Raw genomic sequence first — 16,946 nt, 5'->3', positions numbered from 1 at the left:
CACACAATAATAAGCATGAATGACTGGTGGGACCTTCAAACACTTTTATGTGGATGCTTTGAATTTCATTCTTCCCTTTTTTGTTCTGCTCTTATCTATCTCCTGGGCATTTCATGGAATGTTCTCTATTTCTCTTCCCTGCTTTGCTTCCCATGCTGCCTCTATGTGTTCATATCTATTATTTGTATTGCTGCTTTCCATTCTTCTTTTCTGCACAGCTTTGTCCTTGGTTTCAATCCCAGTTCCTTACCCTCTACAAAAACTTTCTATTGCTTTTCATGTTGGTATCTAAACCAAATGCACCATTGAAGCTGGTGCATGATAGTCATTGAACTCAGGATCCTAATGTTTAGAACCGAGAGCGCAAAGATCAGAGGGCGTTGGTGGTATAGTGGTGAGCATAGCTGCCTTCCAAGCAGTTGACCCGGGTTCGATTCCCGGCCAACGCAGTACAAATACTTATATATTCTGCAAGCAGGATATATTTTAAAGCAACATTTCACAAAATGGTAATATAATTAAGAGGTTAATCAGCCATTATATAAAAAATAAACAAATATGTAGGCAAGCATTTCGATCGCCCCTTCTGCTATATTCATTGTCCTAATATATGATAAGTTTCATAAAGCAGAGTCACCACTCACATGTACTGGTAAAAAAATATGTTACAGTGGGCAGACAATGAAAGGGCTGAGGCCCGACCAGACATTTTAACTCCAGCATCTCTATGTTAAAAAGCATTTCCTAGGCAATATTTAGCCTCTGAAAAAAATATGCAAGATCCAGCAATAAATCTGGCAAAAGTCCCCAACATTTTGTGCATACTTGTGCCCTCACCTGAATGTAGCACCACCTTGTAGCCGTCGGAGGTAACTGCAGCTCACAAAATGTTTCATCAGAGGGCAAGTTTAGAGGAATCCAAAAGGCAGATGTCCATGGAAAGAGCCTCCGACTGCAGCAGGAAGTTTGGATGCTTCAAATTTGCATAGCTTCCAGTCCAACGTCCTCTCATGTACCGAACGCTCCCAAACGCTCTAAAGCCTTATACCCGGCAAGCCCTCACCGGGTAGATCTCTGGCTCCCAGGTAAAGCCAAATACTGAGCATGCAAGCACTAGGATCACAGAGAGAGAGAGAGACAGAGAGCGTCGGAGAGCTGTTGTCTTGTCAAAGGCCTGAAACGGCTAGTGCCTAAGAGGGTCTGGACTTTCAGTTGTGACTGATTGTGAGAGGGGAAGATAAAGATTTTCTGCACCCAGCATGCCTTGCGATATACTTAGGCAAATGAGGTGAGAGCCCGACCAATCCCACGTCACTTCTCTGAATGCCTCCTCATCTGCATAAAGAGAACACTTTCACAAAGGAGCAGAGTGGCGCAGCGGAAGCGTGCTGGGCCCATAACCCAGAGGTCGATGGATCGAAACCATCCTCTGCTAATTTTGCTTGATTTTCCTTCCAAGGACCAAGCTGTCATTTCCACATAGCCAGAAAGGAAAAGTGCAAGCTTGTGCCAGCTATGTGAGAAAAGACTTCTCAACTATTCGTGTCTGTGTAATACAAGAGTGATCGTGAAAGGTACAACCCTGTACTTTGAAAGTAAAGACACACAATTATAACCATAAATGACTGACTGGTGGGAGCTTCACACAACTTTCTGGGCATGCTTTGAATTTCATTCTTCCCTTTTTGTTCTGCTCTTATCTATCTCCTGGGCATTTCATGGAATGTTCTCTTTCTCTTCCCTGCTTTGCTTCCCATGCTGCCTATATATGCTCATTTCTACTATTTGTACTGTTGCTTTTCATTTCTTCTCTTCTGCACAACTTTGTCCTTGGTTTCAATCCCCAGTTCCTTACCCTCTGCAAAAAACGTTCTACTGCTTCTCATGTTGGTATCTAAACCAAATGCACCATTGAAGCTGGTGCAAGATAGTCATTGATTTCTGCAACGTAATATTTAGAACCGAGAGCTAATACATCAGAGGGCGTTGGTGGTATAGTGGTGAGCATAGCTGCTTCCCAAGCAGTTGACCCGGGTTCGATTCCCGGCCAACGCACTGAAAATACTTATATATTCTGCAAGCAGGATATATTGTCATGTAACAAAATGGAAATTTCACGAACAGATTAATCAGCCATATATAAAAAAATAAACAAATACGTGGGCAAACATCTCAATCGCACCTTCTGCTACATACATTGTCCTAATATATGATAAGTTTCATAAAGCAGAGTCACAACACACATGTGCTGGTAATAAATTTGTTACAGTGGGCAAACAATGGAAGGGCTGAGGCCCGACCAGACATTGTAACTTCAGCATCTCTATGTTAAAAAGCATTTCTAGGCAATATCTAGCCTCTGAAAAAAATATGCAAGATCCACCGATAAATCTGGCAAAAGTCCCTAACATTTTGTGCATACTTGTGCTCTCACCTGAATGTAGCGCCACCTTGTAGCTGTCGAAGGAAACTGCTGCTCACAAAATGTTTTATCAGAAGGCAAGTTGAGAGGAATCCAAGAGTCAGATGTCCATGGAAAGAACCACTCACTGAAGCAGGAATGTTGGAGGCTTCATATTCGCATAGTTTCCTGTCCAACGTCCACTCACGTCCCGAACGCTCCCAAACGCTCAAAGCCTCACACCGGGCAAGTCCTCACCCGGTATATCTCTGGCTCCCAGGTAAAGCCAAATCCTGAGCATGCTAGTGCTAGGATCACAGAGAGAGAGAGAGATGGTTCAAGAGCTACTGTCTTGATAAAGGCCTGAAACGGCTAGTGCCTAAGAGTGTCTGACTTTCAGTTATGACTGATTGTGAGAGGGGAAGATGAAGTTTTTCTGCACCCAGCATGCCTTGGGATATACTTATGCAAATGAGGTGAGAGCCAGACCAATCCCATGCTACTCTGCTTAATGCTCCTTATCTGCATAAAAAGAACACTTTCACAACAGAGCAGAGTGGCGCAGCGGAAGCGTGCTGGGCCCATAACCCAGAGGTCGATGGATCGAAACCATCCTCTGCTAATTTTGCTTGATTTTACTTCCAAGGACCAAGCTGTCATTTCCACGCTGCCAGCAAGGAAAAGCGCAAGCGTGAGCCAGCTATGTGAGAAAAGACTTCTCAACTATCTGTGTCTGCTGAAATACAAGAGAGGGATCGTCAAAGGATCCACACTGTACTTTGAAAGTAAAGGCACACAATAATAAGCATGAATGATTGGTGGGACCTTCAAACACTTTTATGTGGAGGCTTTGAATTTCATTCTTCCCTTTTTTGTTCTGCTCTTATCTATCTCCTGGGCATTTCATGGAATGTTCTCTATTTCTCTTCCCTGCTTTGCTTCCCATGCTGCCTCTATGTGTTCATATCTATTATTTGTATTGCTGCTTTCCATTCTTCTCTTCTGCACAGCTTTGTCCTTGGTTTCAATCCCAGTTCCTTACCCTCTACAAAAACTTTCTATTGCTTTTCATGTTGGTATCTAAACCAAATGCACCATTGAAGCTGGTGCATGATAGTCATTGAACTCAGGGTCCTAATGTTTAGAACCGAGAGCCCCTAGATCAGAGGGCGTTGGTGGTATAGTGGTGAGCATAGCTGCCTTCCAAGCAGTTGACCCGGGTTCGATTCCCGGCCAACGCAGTACAAATACTTATATATTCTGCAAGCAGGATATATTTTAAAGCAACATTTCACAAAATGGTAATATAATTAAGAGGTTAATCAGCCATTATATAAAAAATAAACAAATATGTAGGCAAGAATTTCGATCGCCCCTTCTGCTATATTCATTGTCCTAATATATGATAAGTTTCATAAAGCAGAGTCACCACTCACATGTACTGGTAAAAAAATATGTTACAGTGGGCAGACAATGAAAGGGCTGAGGCCCGACCAGACATTTTAACTCCAGCATCTCTATGTTAAAAAGCATTTCCTAGGCAATATTTAGCCTCTGAAAAAAATATGCAAGATCCAGCAATAAATCTGGCAAAAGTCCCCAACATTTTGTGCATACTTGTGCCCTCACCTGAATGTAGCACCACCTTGTAGCTGTCGGAGGTAACTGCAGCTCACAAAATGTTTCATCAGAGGGCAAGTTTAGAGGAATCCAAAAGGCAGATGTCCATGGAAAGAGCCTCCGACTGCAGCAGGAAGTTTGGATGCTTCAAATTTGCATAGCTTCCAGTCCAACGTCCTCTCATGTACCGAACGCTCCCAAACGCTCTAAAGCCTTATACCGGCAAGCCCTCACCGGGTAGATCTCTGGCTCCCAGGAAAAGCCAAATACTGAGCATGCAAGCACTAGGATCACAGAGAGAGACAGGGAGCGTCGGAGAGCTGTTGTCTTGTTAAAGGCCTGAAACGGCTAGTGCCTAAGAGGGTCTGGACTTTCAGTTGTGACTGATTGTGAGAGGGGAAGATAAAGATTTTCTGCACCCAGCATGCCTTGCGATATACTTAGGCAAATGAGGTGAGAGCCCGACCAATCCCACGTCACTTCTCTGAATGCCTCCTCATCTGCATAAAGAGAACACTTTCACAAAGGAGCAGAGTGGCGCAGCGGAAGCGTGCTGGGCCCATTACCCAGAGGTCGATGGATCGAAACCATCCTCTGCTAATTTTGCTTGATTTTCCTTCCAAGGACCAAGCTGTCATTTCCACATAGCCAGAAAGGAAAAGTGCAAGCTTGTGCCAGCTATGTGAGAAAAGACTTCTCAACTATTCGTGTCTGTGTAATACAAGAGTGATCGTGAAAGGTACAACCCTGTACTTTGAAAGTAAAGACACACAATTATAACCATAAATGACTGGTGGGAGCTTCACACAACTTTCTGGGCATGCTTTGAATTTCATTCTTCCCTTTTTGTTCTGCTCTTATCTATCTCCTGGGCATTTCATGGAATGTTCTCTTTCTCTTCCCTGCTTTGCTTCCCATGCTGCCTATATATGCTCATTTCTACTATTTGTACTGTTGCTTTTCATTTCTTCTCTTCTGCACAACTTTGTCCTTGGTTTCAATCCCCAGTTCCTTACCCTCTGCAAAAAACGTTCTACTGCTTCTCATGTTGGTATCTAAACCAAATGCACCATTGAAGCTGGTGCAAGATAGTCATTGATTTCTGCAACGTAATATTTAGAACCGAGAGCTAACACATCAGAGGGCGTTGGTGGTATAGTGGTGAGCATAGCTGCTTCCCAAGCAGTTGACCCGGGTTCGATTCCCGGCCAACGCACTGAAAATACTTATATATTCTGCAAGCAGGATATATTGTAATGCAACATGTCACAAAATGGAAATTTCACGAACAGATTAATCAGCCATATATAAAAAAATAAACAAATACGTGGGCAAACATCTCAATCGCACCTTCTGCTACATACATTGTCCTAATATATGATAAGTTTCATAAAGCAGAGTCACAACACACATGTGCTGGTAATAAATTTGTTACAGTGGGCAAACAATGGAAGGGCTGAGGCCCGACCAGACATTGTAACTCCAGCATCTCTATGTTAAAAAGCATTTCTAGGCAATATCTAGCCTCTGAAAAAAATATGCAAGATCCACCGATAAATCTGGCAAAAGTCCCTAACATTTTGTGCATACTTGTGCTCTCACCTGAATGTAGCGCCACCTTGTAGCTGTCGAAGGAAACTGCTGCTCACAAAATGTTTTATCAGAAGGCAAGTTGAGAGGAATCCAAGAGTCAGATGTCCATGGAAAGAACCACTCACTGAAGCAGGAATGTTGGAGGCTTCATATTCGCATAGTTTCCTGTCCAACGTCCACTCACGTCCCGAACGCTCCCAAACGCTCAAAAGCCTAACACCGGGCAAGCCCTCACCGGGTATATCTCTGGCTCCAAGGTAAAGCCAAATCCTGAGCATGCTAGTGCTAGGATCACAGAGCGAGAGAGAGATGGTTCAAGAGCTACTGTCTTGATAAAGGCCTGAAACGGCTAGTGCCTAAGAGTGTCTGACTTTCAGTTATGACTGATTGTGAGAGGGGAAGATGAAGTTTTTCTGCACCCAGCATGCCTTGGGATATACTTATGCAAATGAGGTGAGAGCCAGACCAATCCCATGCTACTCTGCCTAATGCTCCTTATCTGCATAAAAAGAACACTTTCACAACGGAGCAGAGTGGCGCAGCGGAAGCGTGCTGGGCCCATAACCCAGAGGTCGATGGATCGAAACCATCCTCTGCTAATTTTGCTTGATTTTACTTCCAAGGACCAAGCTGTCATTTCCACGCTACCAGCAAGGAAAAGCGCAAGCTTGTGCCAGCTATGTGAGAAAAGACTTCTCAACTATCTGTGTCTGCTGAAATACAAGAGAGGGATCGTCAAAAGCTCCACACTGTACTTTGAAAGTAAAGGCACACAATAATAAGCATGAATGACTGGTGGGACCTTCAAACACTTTTATGTGGAGGCTTTGAATTTCATTCTTCCCTTTTTTGTTCTGCTCTTATCTATCTCCTGGGCATTTCATGGAATGTTCTCTATTTCTCTTCCCTGCTTTGCTTCCCATGCTGCCTCTATGTGTTCATATCTATTATTTGTATTGCTGCTTTCCATTCTTCTCTTCTGCACAGCTTTGTCCTTGGTTTCAATCCCAGTTCCTTACCCTCTACAAAAACTTTCTATTGCTTTTCATGTTGGTATCTAAACCAAATGCACCATTGAAGCTGGTGCATGATAGTCATTGAACTCAGGGTCCTAATGTTTAGAACCGAGAGCGCAAAGATCAGAGGGCGTTGGTGGTATAGTGGTGAGCATAGCTGCCTTCCAAGCAGTTGACCCGGGTTCGATTCCCGGCCAACGCAGTACAAATACTTATATATTCTGCAAGCAGGATATATTTTAAAGCAACATTTCACAAAATGGTAATATAATTAAGAGGTTAATCAGCCATTATATAAAAAATAAACAAATATGTAGGCAAGCATTTCGATCGCCCCTTCTGCTATATTCATTGTCCTAATATATGATAAGTTTCATAAAGCAGAGTCACCACTCACATGTACTGGTAAAAAAATATGTTACAGTGGGCAGACAATGAAAGGGCTGAGGCCCGACCAGACATTTTAACTCCAGCATCTCTATGTTAAAAAGCATTTCCTAGGCAATATTTAGCCTCTGAAAAAAATATGCAAGATCCAGCAATAAATCTGGCAAAAGTCCCCAACATTTTGTGCATACTTGTGCCCTCACCTGAATGTAGCACCACCTTGTAGCCGTCGGAGGTAACTGCAGCTCACAAAATGTTTCATCAGAGGGCAAGTTTAGAGGAATCCAAAAGGCAGATGTCCATGGAAAGAGCCTCCGACTGCAGCAGGAAGTTTGGATGCTTCAAATTTGCATAGCTTCCAGTCCAACGTCCTCTCATGTACCGAACGCTCCCAAACGCTCTAAAGCCTTATACCCGGCAAGCCCTCACCGGGTAGATCTCTGGCTCCCAGGTAAAGCCAAATACTGAGCATGCAAGCACTAGGATCACAGAGAGAGAGAGAGACAGAGAGCGTTGGAGAGCTGTTGTCTTGTTAAAGGCCTGAAACGGCTAGTGCCTAAGAGGGTCTGGACTTTCAGTTGTGACTGATTGTGAGAGGGGAAGATAAAGATTTTCTGCACCCAGCATGCCTTGCGATATACTTAGGCAAATGAGGTGAGAGCCCGACCAATCCCACGTCACTTCTCTGAATGCCTCCTCATCTGCATAAAGAGAACACTTTCACAAAGGAGCAGAGTGGCGCAGCGGAAGCGTGCTGGGCCCATAACCCAGAGGTCGATGGATCGAAACCATCCTCTGCTAATTTTGCTTGATTTTCCTTCCAAGGACCAAGCTGTCATTTCCACATAGCCAGAAATGAAAAGTGCAAGCTTGTGCCAGCTATGTGAGAAAAGACTTCTCAACTATTCGTGTCTGTGTAATACAAGAGTGATCGTGAAAGGTACAACCCTGTACTTTGAAAGTAAAGACACACAATTATAACCATAAATGACTGACTGGTGGGAGCTTCACACAACTTTCTGGGCATGCTTTGAATTTCATTCTTCCCTTTTTGTTCTGCTCTTATCTATCTCCTGGGCATTTCATGGAATGTTCTCTTTCTCTTCCCTGCTTTGCTTCCCATGCTGCCTATATATGCTCATTTCTACTATTTGTACTGTTGCTTTTCATTTCTTCTCTTCTGCACAACTTTGTCCTTGGTTTCAATCCCCAGTTCCTTACCCTCTGCAAAAAACGTTCTACTGCTTCTCATGTTGGTATCTAAACCAAATGCACCATTGAAGCTGGTGCAAGATAGTCATTGATTTCTGCAACGTAATATTTAGAACCGAGAGCTAACACATCAGAGGGCGTTGGTGGTATAGTGGTGAGCATAGCTGCTTCCCAAGCAGTTGACCCGGGTTCGATTCCCGGCCAACGCACTGAAAATACTTATATATTCTGCAAGCAGGATATATTGTAATGCAACATGTCACAAAATGGAAATTTCACGAACAGATTAATCAGCCATATATAAAAAAATAAACAAATACGTGGGCAAACATCTCAATCGCACCTTCTGCTACATACATTGTCCTAATATATGATAAGTTTCATAAAGCAGAGTCACAACACACATGTGCTGGTAATAAATTTGTTACAGTGGGCAAACAATGGAAGGGCTGAGGCCCGACCAGACATTGTAACTCCAGCATCTCTATGTTAAAAAGCATTTCTAGGCAATTTCTAGCCTCTGAAAAAAATATGCAAGATCCACCGATAAATCTGGCAAAAGTCCCTAACATTTTGTGCATACTTGTGCTCTCACCTGAATGTAGCGCCACCTTGTAGCTGTCGAAGGAAACTGCTGCTCACAAAATGTTTTATCAGAAGGCAAGTTGAGAGGAATCCAAGAGTCAGATGTCCATGGAAAGAACCACTCACTGAAGCAGGAATGTTGGAGGCTTCATATTCGCATAGTTTCCTGTCCAACGTCCACTCACGTCCCGAACGCTCCCAAACGCTCAAAAGCCTCACACCGGGCAAGCCCTCACCGGGTATATCTCTGGCTCCAAGGTAAAGCCAAATCCTGAGCATGCTAGTGCTAGGATCACAGAGCGAGAGAGAGATGGTTCAAGAGCTACTGTCTTGATAAAGGCCTGAAACGGCTAGTGCCTAAGAGTGTCTGACTTTCAGTTATGACTGATTGTGAGAGGGGAAGATGAAGTTTTTCTGCACCCAGCATGCCTTGGGATATACTTATGCAAATGAGGTGAGAGCCAGACCAATCCCATGCTACTCTGCCTAATGCTCCTTATCTGCATAAAAAGAACACTTTCACAACGGAGCAGAGTGGCGCAGCGGAAGCGTGCTGGGCCCATAACCCAGAGGTCGATGGATCGAAACCATCCTCTGCTAATTTTGCTTGATTTTACTTCCAAGGACCAAGCTGTCATTTCCACGCTACCAGCAAGGAAAAGCGCAAGCTTGTGCCAGCTATGTGAGAAAAGACTTCTCAACTATCTGTGTCTGCTGAAATACAAGAGAGGGATCGTCAAAGGCTCCACACTGTACTTTGAAAGTAAAGGCACACAATAATAAGCATGAATGACTGGTGGGACCTTCAAACACTTTTATGTGGAGGCTTTGAATTTCATTCTTCCCTTTTTTGTTCTGCTCTTATCTATCTCCTGGGCATTTCATGGAATGTTCTCTATTTCTCTTCCCTGCTTTGCTTCCCATGCTGCCTCTATGTGTTCATATCTATTATTTGTATTGCTGCTTTCCATTCTTCTCTTCTGCACAGCTTTGTCCTTGGTTTCAATCCCAGTTCCTTACCCTCTACAAAAACTTTCTATTGCTTTTCATGTTGGTATCTAAACCAAATGCACCATTGAAGCTGGTGCATGATAGTCATTGAACTCAGGGTCCTAATGTTTAGAACCGAGAGCGCAAAGATCAGAGGGCGTTGGTGGTATAGTGGTGAGCATAGCTGCCTTCCAAGCAGTTGACCCGGGTTCGATTCCCGGCCAACGCAGTACAAATACATATATATTCTGCAAGCAGGATATATTTTAAAGCAACATTTCACAAACTGGTAATATAATTAAGAGGTTAATCAGCCATTATATAAAAAATAAACAAATATGTAGGCAAGCATTTCGATCGCCCCTTCTGCTATATTCATTGTCCTAATATATGATAAGTTTCATAAAGCAGAGTCACCACTCACATGTACTGGTAAAAAAATATGTTACAGTGGGCAGACAATGAAAGGGCAGAGGCCCGACCAGACATTTTAACTCCAGCATCTCTATGTTAAAAAGCATTTCCTAGGCAATATTTAGCCTCTGAAAAAGATATGCAAGATCCAGCAATAAATCTGGCAAAAGTCCCCAACATTTTGTGCATACTTGTGCCCTCACCTGAATGTAGCACCACCTTGTAGCCGTCGGAGGTAACTGCAGCTCACAAAATGTTTCATCAGAGGGCAAGTTTAGAGGAATCCAAAAGGCAGATGTCCATGGAAAGAGCCTCCGACTGCAGCAGGAAGTTTGGATGCTTCAAATTTGCATAGCTTCCAGTCCAACGTCCTCTCATGTACCGAACGCTCCCAAACGCTCTAAAGCCTTATACCGGCAAGCCCTCACCGGGTAGATCTCTGGCTCCCAGGAAAAGCCAAATACTGAGCATGCAAGCACTAGGATCACAGAGAGAGAGAGAGACAGAGAGCGTCGGAGAGCTGTTGTCTTGTTAAAGGCCTGAAACGGCTAGTGCCTAAGAGGGTCTGGACTTTCAGTTGTGACTGATTGTGAGAGGGGAAGATAAAGATTTTCTGCACCCAGCATGCCTTGCGATATACTTAGGCAAATGAGGTGAGAGCCCGACCAATCCCACGTCACTTCTCTGAATGCCTCCTCATCTGCATAAAGAGAACACTTTCACAAAGGAGCAGAGTGGCGCAGCGGAAGCGTGCTGGGCCCATAACCCAGAGGTCGATGGATCGAAACCATCCTCTGCTAATTTTGCTTGATTTTCCTTCCAAGGACCAAGCTGTCATTTCCACATAGCCAGAAAGGAAAAGTGCAAGCTTGTGCCAGCTATGTGAGAAAAGACTTCTCAACTATTCGTGTCTGTGTAATACAAGAGTGATCGTGAAAGGTACAACCCTGTACTTTGAAAGTAAAGACACACAATTATAACCATAAATGACTGGTGGGAGCTTCACACAACTTTCTGGGCATGCTTTGAATTTCATTCTTCCCTTTTTGTTCTGCTCTTATCTATCTCCTGGGCATTTCATGGAATGTTCTCTTTCTCTTCCCTGCTTTGCTTCCCATGCTGCCTATATATGCTCATTTCTACTATTTGTACTGTTGCTTTTCATTTCTTCTCTTCTGCACAACTTTGTCCTTGGTTTCAATCCCCAGTTCCTTACCCTCTGCAAAAAACGTTCTACTGCTTCTCATGTTGGTATCTAAACCAAATGCACCATTGAAGCTGGTGCAAGATAGTCATTGATTTCTGCAACGTAATATTTAGAACCGAGAGCTAACACATCAGAGGGCGTTGGTGGTATAGTGGTGAGCATAGCTGCTTCCCAAGCAGTTGACCCGGGTTCGATTCCCGGCCAATGCACTGAAAATACTTATATATTCTGCAAGCAGGATATATTGTAATGCAACATGTCACAAAATGGAAATTTCACGAACAGATTAATCAGCCATATATAAAAAAATAAACAAATACGTGGGCAAACATCTCAATCGCACCTTCTGCTACATACATTGTCCTAATATATGATAAGTTTCATAAAGCAGAGTCACAACACACATGTGCTGGTAATAAATTTGTTACAGTGGGCAAACAATGGAAGGGCTGAGGCCCGACCAGATATTGTAACTCCAGCATATCTATGTTAAAAAGCATTTCTAGGCAATATCTAGCCTCTGAAAAAAATATGCAAGATCCACCGATAAATCTGGCAAAAGTCCCTAACATTTTGTGCATACTTGTGCTCTCACCTGAATGTAGCGCCACCTTGTAGCTGTCGAAGGAAACTGCTGCTCACAAAATGTTTTATCAGAAGGCAAGTTGAGAGGAATCCAAGAGTCAGATGTCCATGGAAAGAACCACTCACTGAAGCAGGAATGTTGGAGGCTTCATATTCGCATAGTTTCCTGTCCAACGTCCACAACGCTCCCAAACGCTCAAAAGCCTCACACCGGGCAAGCCCTCACCGGGTATATCTCTGGCTCCAAGGTAAAGCCAAATCCTGAGCATGCTAGTGCTAGGATCACAGAGCGAGAGAGAGATGGTTCAAGAGCTACTGTCTTGATAAAGGCCTGAAACGGCTAGTGCCTAAGAGTGTCTGACTTTCAGTTATGACTGATTGTGAGAGGGGAAGATGAAGTTTTTCTGCACCCAGCATGCCTTGGGATATACTTATGCAAATGAGGTGAGAGCCAGACCAATCCCATGCTACTCTGCCTAATGCTCCTTATCTGCATAAAAAGAACACTTTCACAACGGAGCAGAGTGGCGCAGCGGAAGCGTGCTGGGCCCATAACCCAGAGGTCGATGGATCGAAACCATCCTCTGCTAATTTTGCTTGATTTTACTTCCAAGGACCAAGCTGTCATTTCCACGCTACCAGCAAGGAAAAGCGCAAGCTTGTGCCAGCTATGTGAGAAAAGACTTCTCAACTATCTGTGTCTGCTGAAATACAAGAGAGGGATCGTCAAAAGCTCCACACTGTACTTTGAAAGTAAAGGCACACAATAATAAGCATGAATGACTGGTGGGACCTTCAAACACTTTTATGTGGAGGCTTTGAATTTCATTCTTCCCTTTTTTGTTCTGCTCTTATCTATCTCCTGGGCATTTCATGGAATGTTCTCTATTTCTCTTCCCTGCTTTGCTTCCCATGCTGCCTCTATGTGTTCATATCTATTATTTGTATTGCTGCTTTCCATTCTTCTCTTCTGCACAGCTTTGTCCTTGGTTTCAATCCCAGTTCCTTACCCTCTACAAAAACTTTCTATTGCTTTTCATGTTGGTATCTAAACCAAATGCACCATTGAAGCTGGTGCATGATAGTCATTGAACTCAGGGTCCTAATGTTTAGAACCGAGAGCGCAAAGATCAGAGGGCGTTGGTGGTATAGTGGTGAGCATAGCTGCCTTCCAAGCAGTTGACCCGGGTTCGATTCCCGGCCAACGCAGTACAAATACTTATATATTCTGCAAGCAGGATATATTTTAAAGCAACATTTCACAAAATGGTAATATAATTAAGAGGTTAATCAGCCATTATATAAAAAATAAACAAATATGTAGGCAAGCATTTCGATCGCCCCTTCTGCTATATTCATTGTCCTAATATATGATAAGTTTCATAAAGCAGAGTCACCACTCACATGTACTGGTAAAAAAATATGTTACAGTGGGCAGACAATGAAAGGGCTGAGGCCCGACCAGACATTTTAACTCCAGCATCTCTATGTTAAAAAGCATTTCCTAGGCAATATTTAGCCTCTGAAAAAAATATGCAAGATCCAGCAATAAATCTGGCAAAAGTCCCCAACATTTTGTGCATACTTGTGCCCTCACCTGAATGTAGCACCACCTTGTAGCCGTCGGAGGTAACTGCAGCTCACAAAATGTTTCATCAGAGGGCAAGTTTAGAGGAATCCAAAAGGCAGATGTCCATGGAAAGAGCCTCCGACTGCAGCAGGAAGTTTGGATGCTTCAAATTTGCATAGCTTCCAGTCCAACGTCCTCTCATGTACCGAACGCTCCCAAACGCTCTAAAGCCTTATACCCGGCAAGCCCTCACCGGGTAGATCTCTGGCTCCCAGGTAAAGCCAAATACTGAGCATGCAAGCACTAGGATCACAGAGAGAGAGAGAGACAGAGAGCGTTGGAGAGCTGTTGTCTTGTTAAAGGCCTGAAACGGCTAGTGCCTAAGAGGGTCTGGACTTTCAGTTGTGACTGATTGTGAGAGGGGAAGATAAAGATTTTCTGCACCCAGCATGCCTTGCGATATACTTAGGCAAATGAGGTGAGAGCCCGACCAATCCCACGTCACTTCTCTGAATGCCTCCTCATCTGCATAAAGAGAACACTTTCACAAAGGAGCAGAGTGGCGCAGCGGAAGCGTGCTGGGCCCATAACCCAGAGGTCGATGGATCGAAACCATCCTCTGCTAATTTTGCTTGATTTTCCTTCCAAGGACCAAGCTGTCATTTCCACATAGCCAGAAATGAAAAGTGCAAGCTTGTGCCAGCTATGTGAGAAAAGACTTCTCAACTATTCGTGTCTGTGTAATACAAGAGTGATCGTGAAAGGTACAACCCTGTACTTTGAAAGTAAAGACACACAATTATAACCATAAATGACTGACTGGTGGGAGCTTCACACAACTTTCTGGGCATGCTTTGAATTTCATTCTTCCCTTTTTGTTCTGCTCTTATCTATCTCCTGGGCATTTCATGGAATGTTCTCTTTCTCTTCCCTGCTTTGCTTCCCATGCTGCCTATATATGCTCATTTCTACTATTTGTACTGTTGCTTTTCATTTCTTCTCTTCTGCACAACTTTGTCCTTGGTTTCAATCCCCAGTTCCTTACCCTCTGCAAAAAACGTTCTACTGCTTCTCATGTTGGTATCTAAACCAAATGCACCATTGAAGCTGGTGCAAGATAGTCATTGATTTCTGCAACGTAATATTTAGAACCGAGAGCTAACACATCAGAGGGCGTTGGTGGTATAGTGGTGAGCATAGCTGCTTCCCAAGCAGTTGACCCGGGTTCGATTCCCGGCCAACGCACTGAAAATACTTATATATTCTGCAAGCAGGATATATTGTAATGCAACATGTCACAAAATGGAAATTTCACGAACAGATTAATCAGCCATATATAAAAAAATAAACAAATACGTGGGCAAACATCTCAATCGCACCTTCTGCTACATACATTGTCCTAATATATGATAAGTTTCATAAAGCAGAGTCACAACACACATGTGCTGGTAATAAATTTGTTACAGTGGGCAAACAATGGAAGGGCTGAGGCCCGACCAGACATTGTAACTCCAGCATCTCTATGTTAAAAAGCATTTCTAGGCAATTTCTAGCCTCTGAAAAAAATATGCAAGATCCACCGATAAATCTGGCAAAAGTCCCTAACATTTTGTGCATACTTGTGCTCTCACCTGAATGTAGCGCCACCTTGTAGCTGTCGAAGGAAACTGCTGCTCACAAAATGTTTTATCAGAAGGCAAGTTGAGAGGAATCCAAGAGTCAGATGTCCATGGAAAGAACCACTCACTGAAGCAGGAATGTTGGAGGCTTCCTATTCGCATAGTTTCCTGTCCAACGTCCACTCACGTCCCGAACGCTCCCAAACGCTCAAAAGCCTCACACCGGGCAAGCCCTCACCGGGTATATCTCTGGCTCCAAGGTAAAGCCAAATCCTGAGCATGCTAGTGCTAGGATCACAGAGCGAGAGAGAGATGGTTCAAGAGCTACTGTCTTGATAAAGGCCTGAAACGGCTAGTGCCTAAGAGTGTCTGACTTTCAGTTATGACTGATTGTGAGAGGGGAAGATGAAGTTTTTCTGCACCCAGCATGCCTTGGGATATACTTATGCAAATGAGGTGAGAGCCAGACCAATCCCATGCTACTCTGCCTAATGCTCCTTATCTGCATAAAAAGAACACTTTCACAACGGAGCAGAGTGGCGCAGCGGAAGCGTGCTGGGCCCATAACCCAGAGGTCGATGGATCGAAACCATCCTCTGCTAATTTTGCTTGATTTTACTTCCAAGGACCAAGCTGTCATTTCCACGCTACCAGCAAGGAAAAGCGCAAGCTTGTGCCAGCTATGTGAGAAAAGACTTCTCAACTATCTGTGTCTGCTGAAATACAAGAGAGGGATCGTCAAAGGCTCCACACTGTACTTTGAAAGTAAAGGCACACAATAATAAGCATGAATGACTGGTGGGACCTTCAAACACTTTTATGTGGAGGCTTTGAATTTCATTCTTCCCTTTTTTGTTCTGCTCTTATCTATCTCCTGGGCATTTCATGGAATGTTCTCTATTTCTCTTCCCTGCTTTGCTTCCCATGCTGCCTCTATGTGTTCATATCTATTATTTGTATTGCTGCTTTCCATTCTTCTCTTCTGCACAGCTTTGTCCTTGGTTTCAATCCCAGTTCCTTACCCTCTACAAAAACTTTCTATTGCTTTTCATGTTGGTATCTAAACCAAATGCACCATTGAAGCTGGTGCATGATAGTCATTGAACTCAGGGTCCTAATGTTTAGAACCGAGAGCGCAAAGATCAGAGGGCGTTGGTGGTATAGTGGTGAGCATAGCTGCCTTCCAAGCAGTTGACCCGGGTTCGATTCCCGGCCAACGCAGTACAAATACATATATATTCTGCAAGCAGGATATATTTTAAAGCAACATTTCACAAACTGGTAATATAATTAAGAGGTTAATCAGCCATTATATAAAAAATAAACAAATATGTAGGCAAGCATTTCGATCGCCCCTTCTGCTATATTCATTGTCCTAATATATGATAAGTTTCATAAAGCAGAGTCACCACTCACATGTACTGGTAAAAAAATATGTTACAGTGGGCAGACAATGAAAGGGCAGAGGCCCGACCAGACATTTTAACTCCAGCATCTCTATGTTAAAAAGCATTTCCTAGGCAATATTTAGCCTCTGAAAAAGATATGCAAGATCCAGCAATAAATCTGGCAAAAGTCCCCAACATTTTGTGCATACTTGTGCCCTCACCTGAATGTAGCACCACCTTGTAGCCGTCGGAGGTAACTGCAGCTCACAAAATGTTTCATCAGAGGGCAAGTTTAGAGGAATCCAAAAGGCAGATGTCCATGGAAAGAGCCTCCGACTGCAGCAGGAAGTTTGGATGCT

General features: G+C 43.5%; 11 non-coding genes across 11 annotated transcripts; all 11 read left to right on the top strand.

The window, feature by feature from the left end:
* The first annotated feature begins 377 nt into the window (after window positions 1-377).
* TRNAG-UCC (transfer RNA glycine (anticodon UCC)) lies at window positions 378-449 on the top strand. The gene has a single exon. It is a non-coding gene; the product is annotated as a tRNA-Gly (tRNA).
* Window positions 450-1,983: 1,534 nt separating this feature from the next.
* Window positions 1,984-2,055, top strand: TRNAG-CCC (transfer RNA glycine (anticodon CCC)). Its single transcript has one exon. It is a non-coding gene; the product is annotated as a tRNA-Gly (tRNA).
* A 1,515-nt stretch (window positions 2,056-3,570) lies between these two features.
* TRNAG-UCC (transfer RNA glycine (anticodon UCC)) lies at window positions 3,571-3,642 on the top strand. Its single transcript has one exon. It is a non-coding gene; the product is annotated as a tRNA-Gly (tRNA).
* A 1,523-nt stretch (window positions 3,643-5,165) lies between these two features.
* Window positions 5,166-5,237, top strand: TRNAG-CCC (transfer RNA glycine (anticodon CCC)). The gene has a single exon. It is a non-coding gene; the product is annotated as a tRNA-Gly (tRNA).
* A 1,523-nt stretch (window positions 5,238-6,760) lies between these two features.
* TRNAG-UCC (transfer RNA glycine (anticodon UCC)) lies at window positions 6,761-6,832 on the top strand. The gene has a single exon. It is a non-coding gene; the product is annotated as a tRNA-Gly (tRNA).
* A 1,534-nt stretch (window positions 6,833-8,366) lies between these two features.
* On the top strand, window positions 8,367-8,438 carry TRNAG-CCC (transfer RNA glycine (anticodon CCC)). Its single transcript has one exon. It is a non-coding gene; the product is annotated as a tRNA-Gly (tRNA).
* A 1,523-nt stretch (window positions 8,439-9,961) lies between these two features.
* On the top strand, window positions 9,962-10,033 carry TRNAG-UCC (transfer RNA glycine (anticodon UCC)). Its single transcript has one exon. It is a non-coding gene; the product is annotated as a tRNA-Gly (tRNA).
* Window positions 10,034-11,562: 1,529 nt separating this feature from the next.
* Window positions 11,563-11,634, top strand: TRNAG-CCC (transfer RNA glycine (anticodon CCC)). Its single transcript has one exon. It is a non-coding gene; the product is annotated as a tRNA-Gly (tRNA).
* Window positions 11,635-13,147: 1,513 nt separating this feature from the next.
* On the top strand, window positions 13,148-13,219 carry TRNAG-UCC (transfer RNA glycine (anticodon UCC)). Its single transcript has one exon. It is a non-coding gene; the product is annotated as a tRNA-Gly (tRNA).
* A 1,534-nt stretch (window positions 13,220-14,753) lies between these two features.
* TRNAG-CCC (transfer RNA glycine (anticodon CCC)) lies at window positions 14,754-14,825 on the top strand. The gene has a single exon. It is a non-coding gene; the product is annotated as a tRNA-Gly (tRNA).
* A 1,523-nt stretch (window positions 14,826-16,348) lies between these two features.
* On the top strand, window positions 16,349-16,420 carry TRNAG-UCC (transfer RNA glycine (anticodon UCC)). The gene has a single exon. It is a non-coding gene; the product is annotated as a tRNA-Gly (tRNA).
* The last annotated feature ends 526 nt before the right edge of the window (window positions 16,421-16,946 follow it).

This window comes from Lissotriton vulgaris, chromosome 9 (assembly GCF_964263255.1).
Source record: "Lissotriton vulgaris chromosome 9, aLisVul1.2, whole genome shotgun sequence".
Classification (NCBI taxonomy): Eukaryota; Metazoa; Chordata; class Amphibia; order Caudata; family Salamandridae; genus Lissotriton; species Lissotriton vulgaris.
Note: the sequence above shows the minus strand (reverse complement) of the source record. Positions and strands in the feature narration are given on the sequence as shown.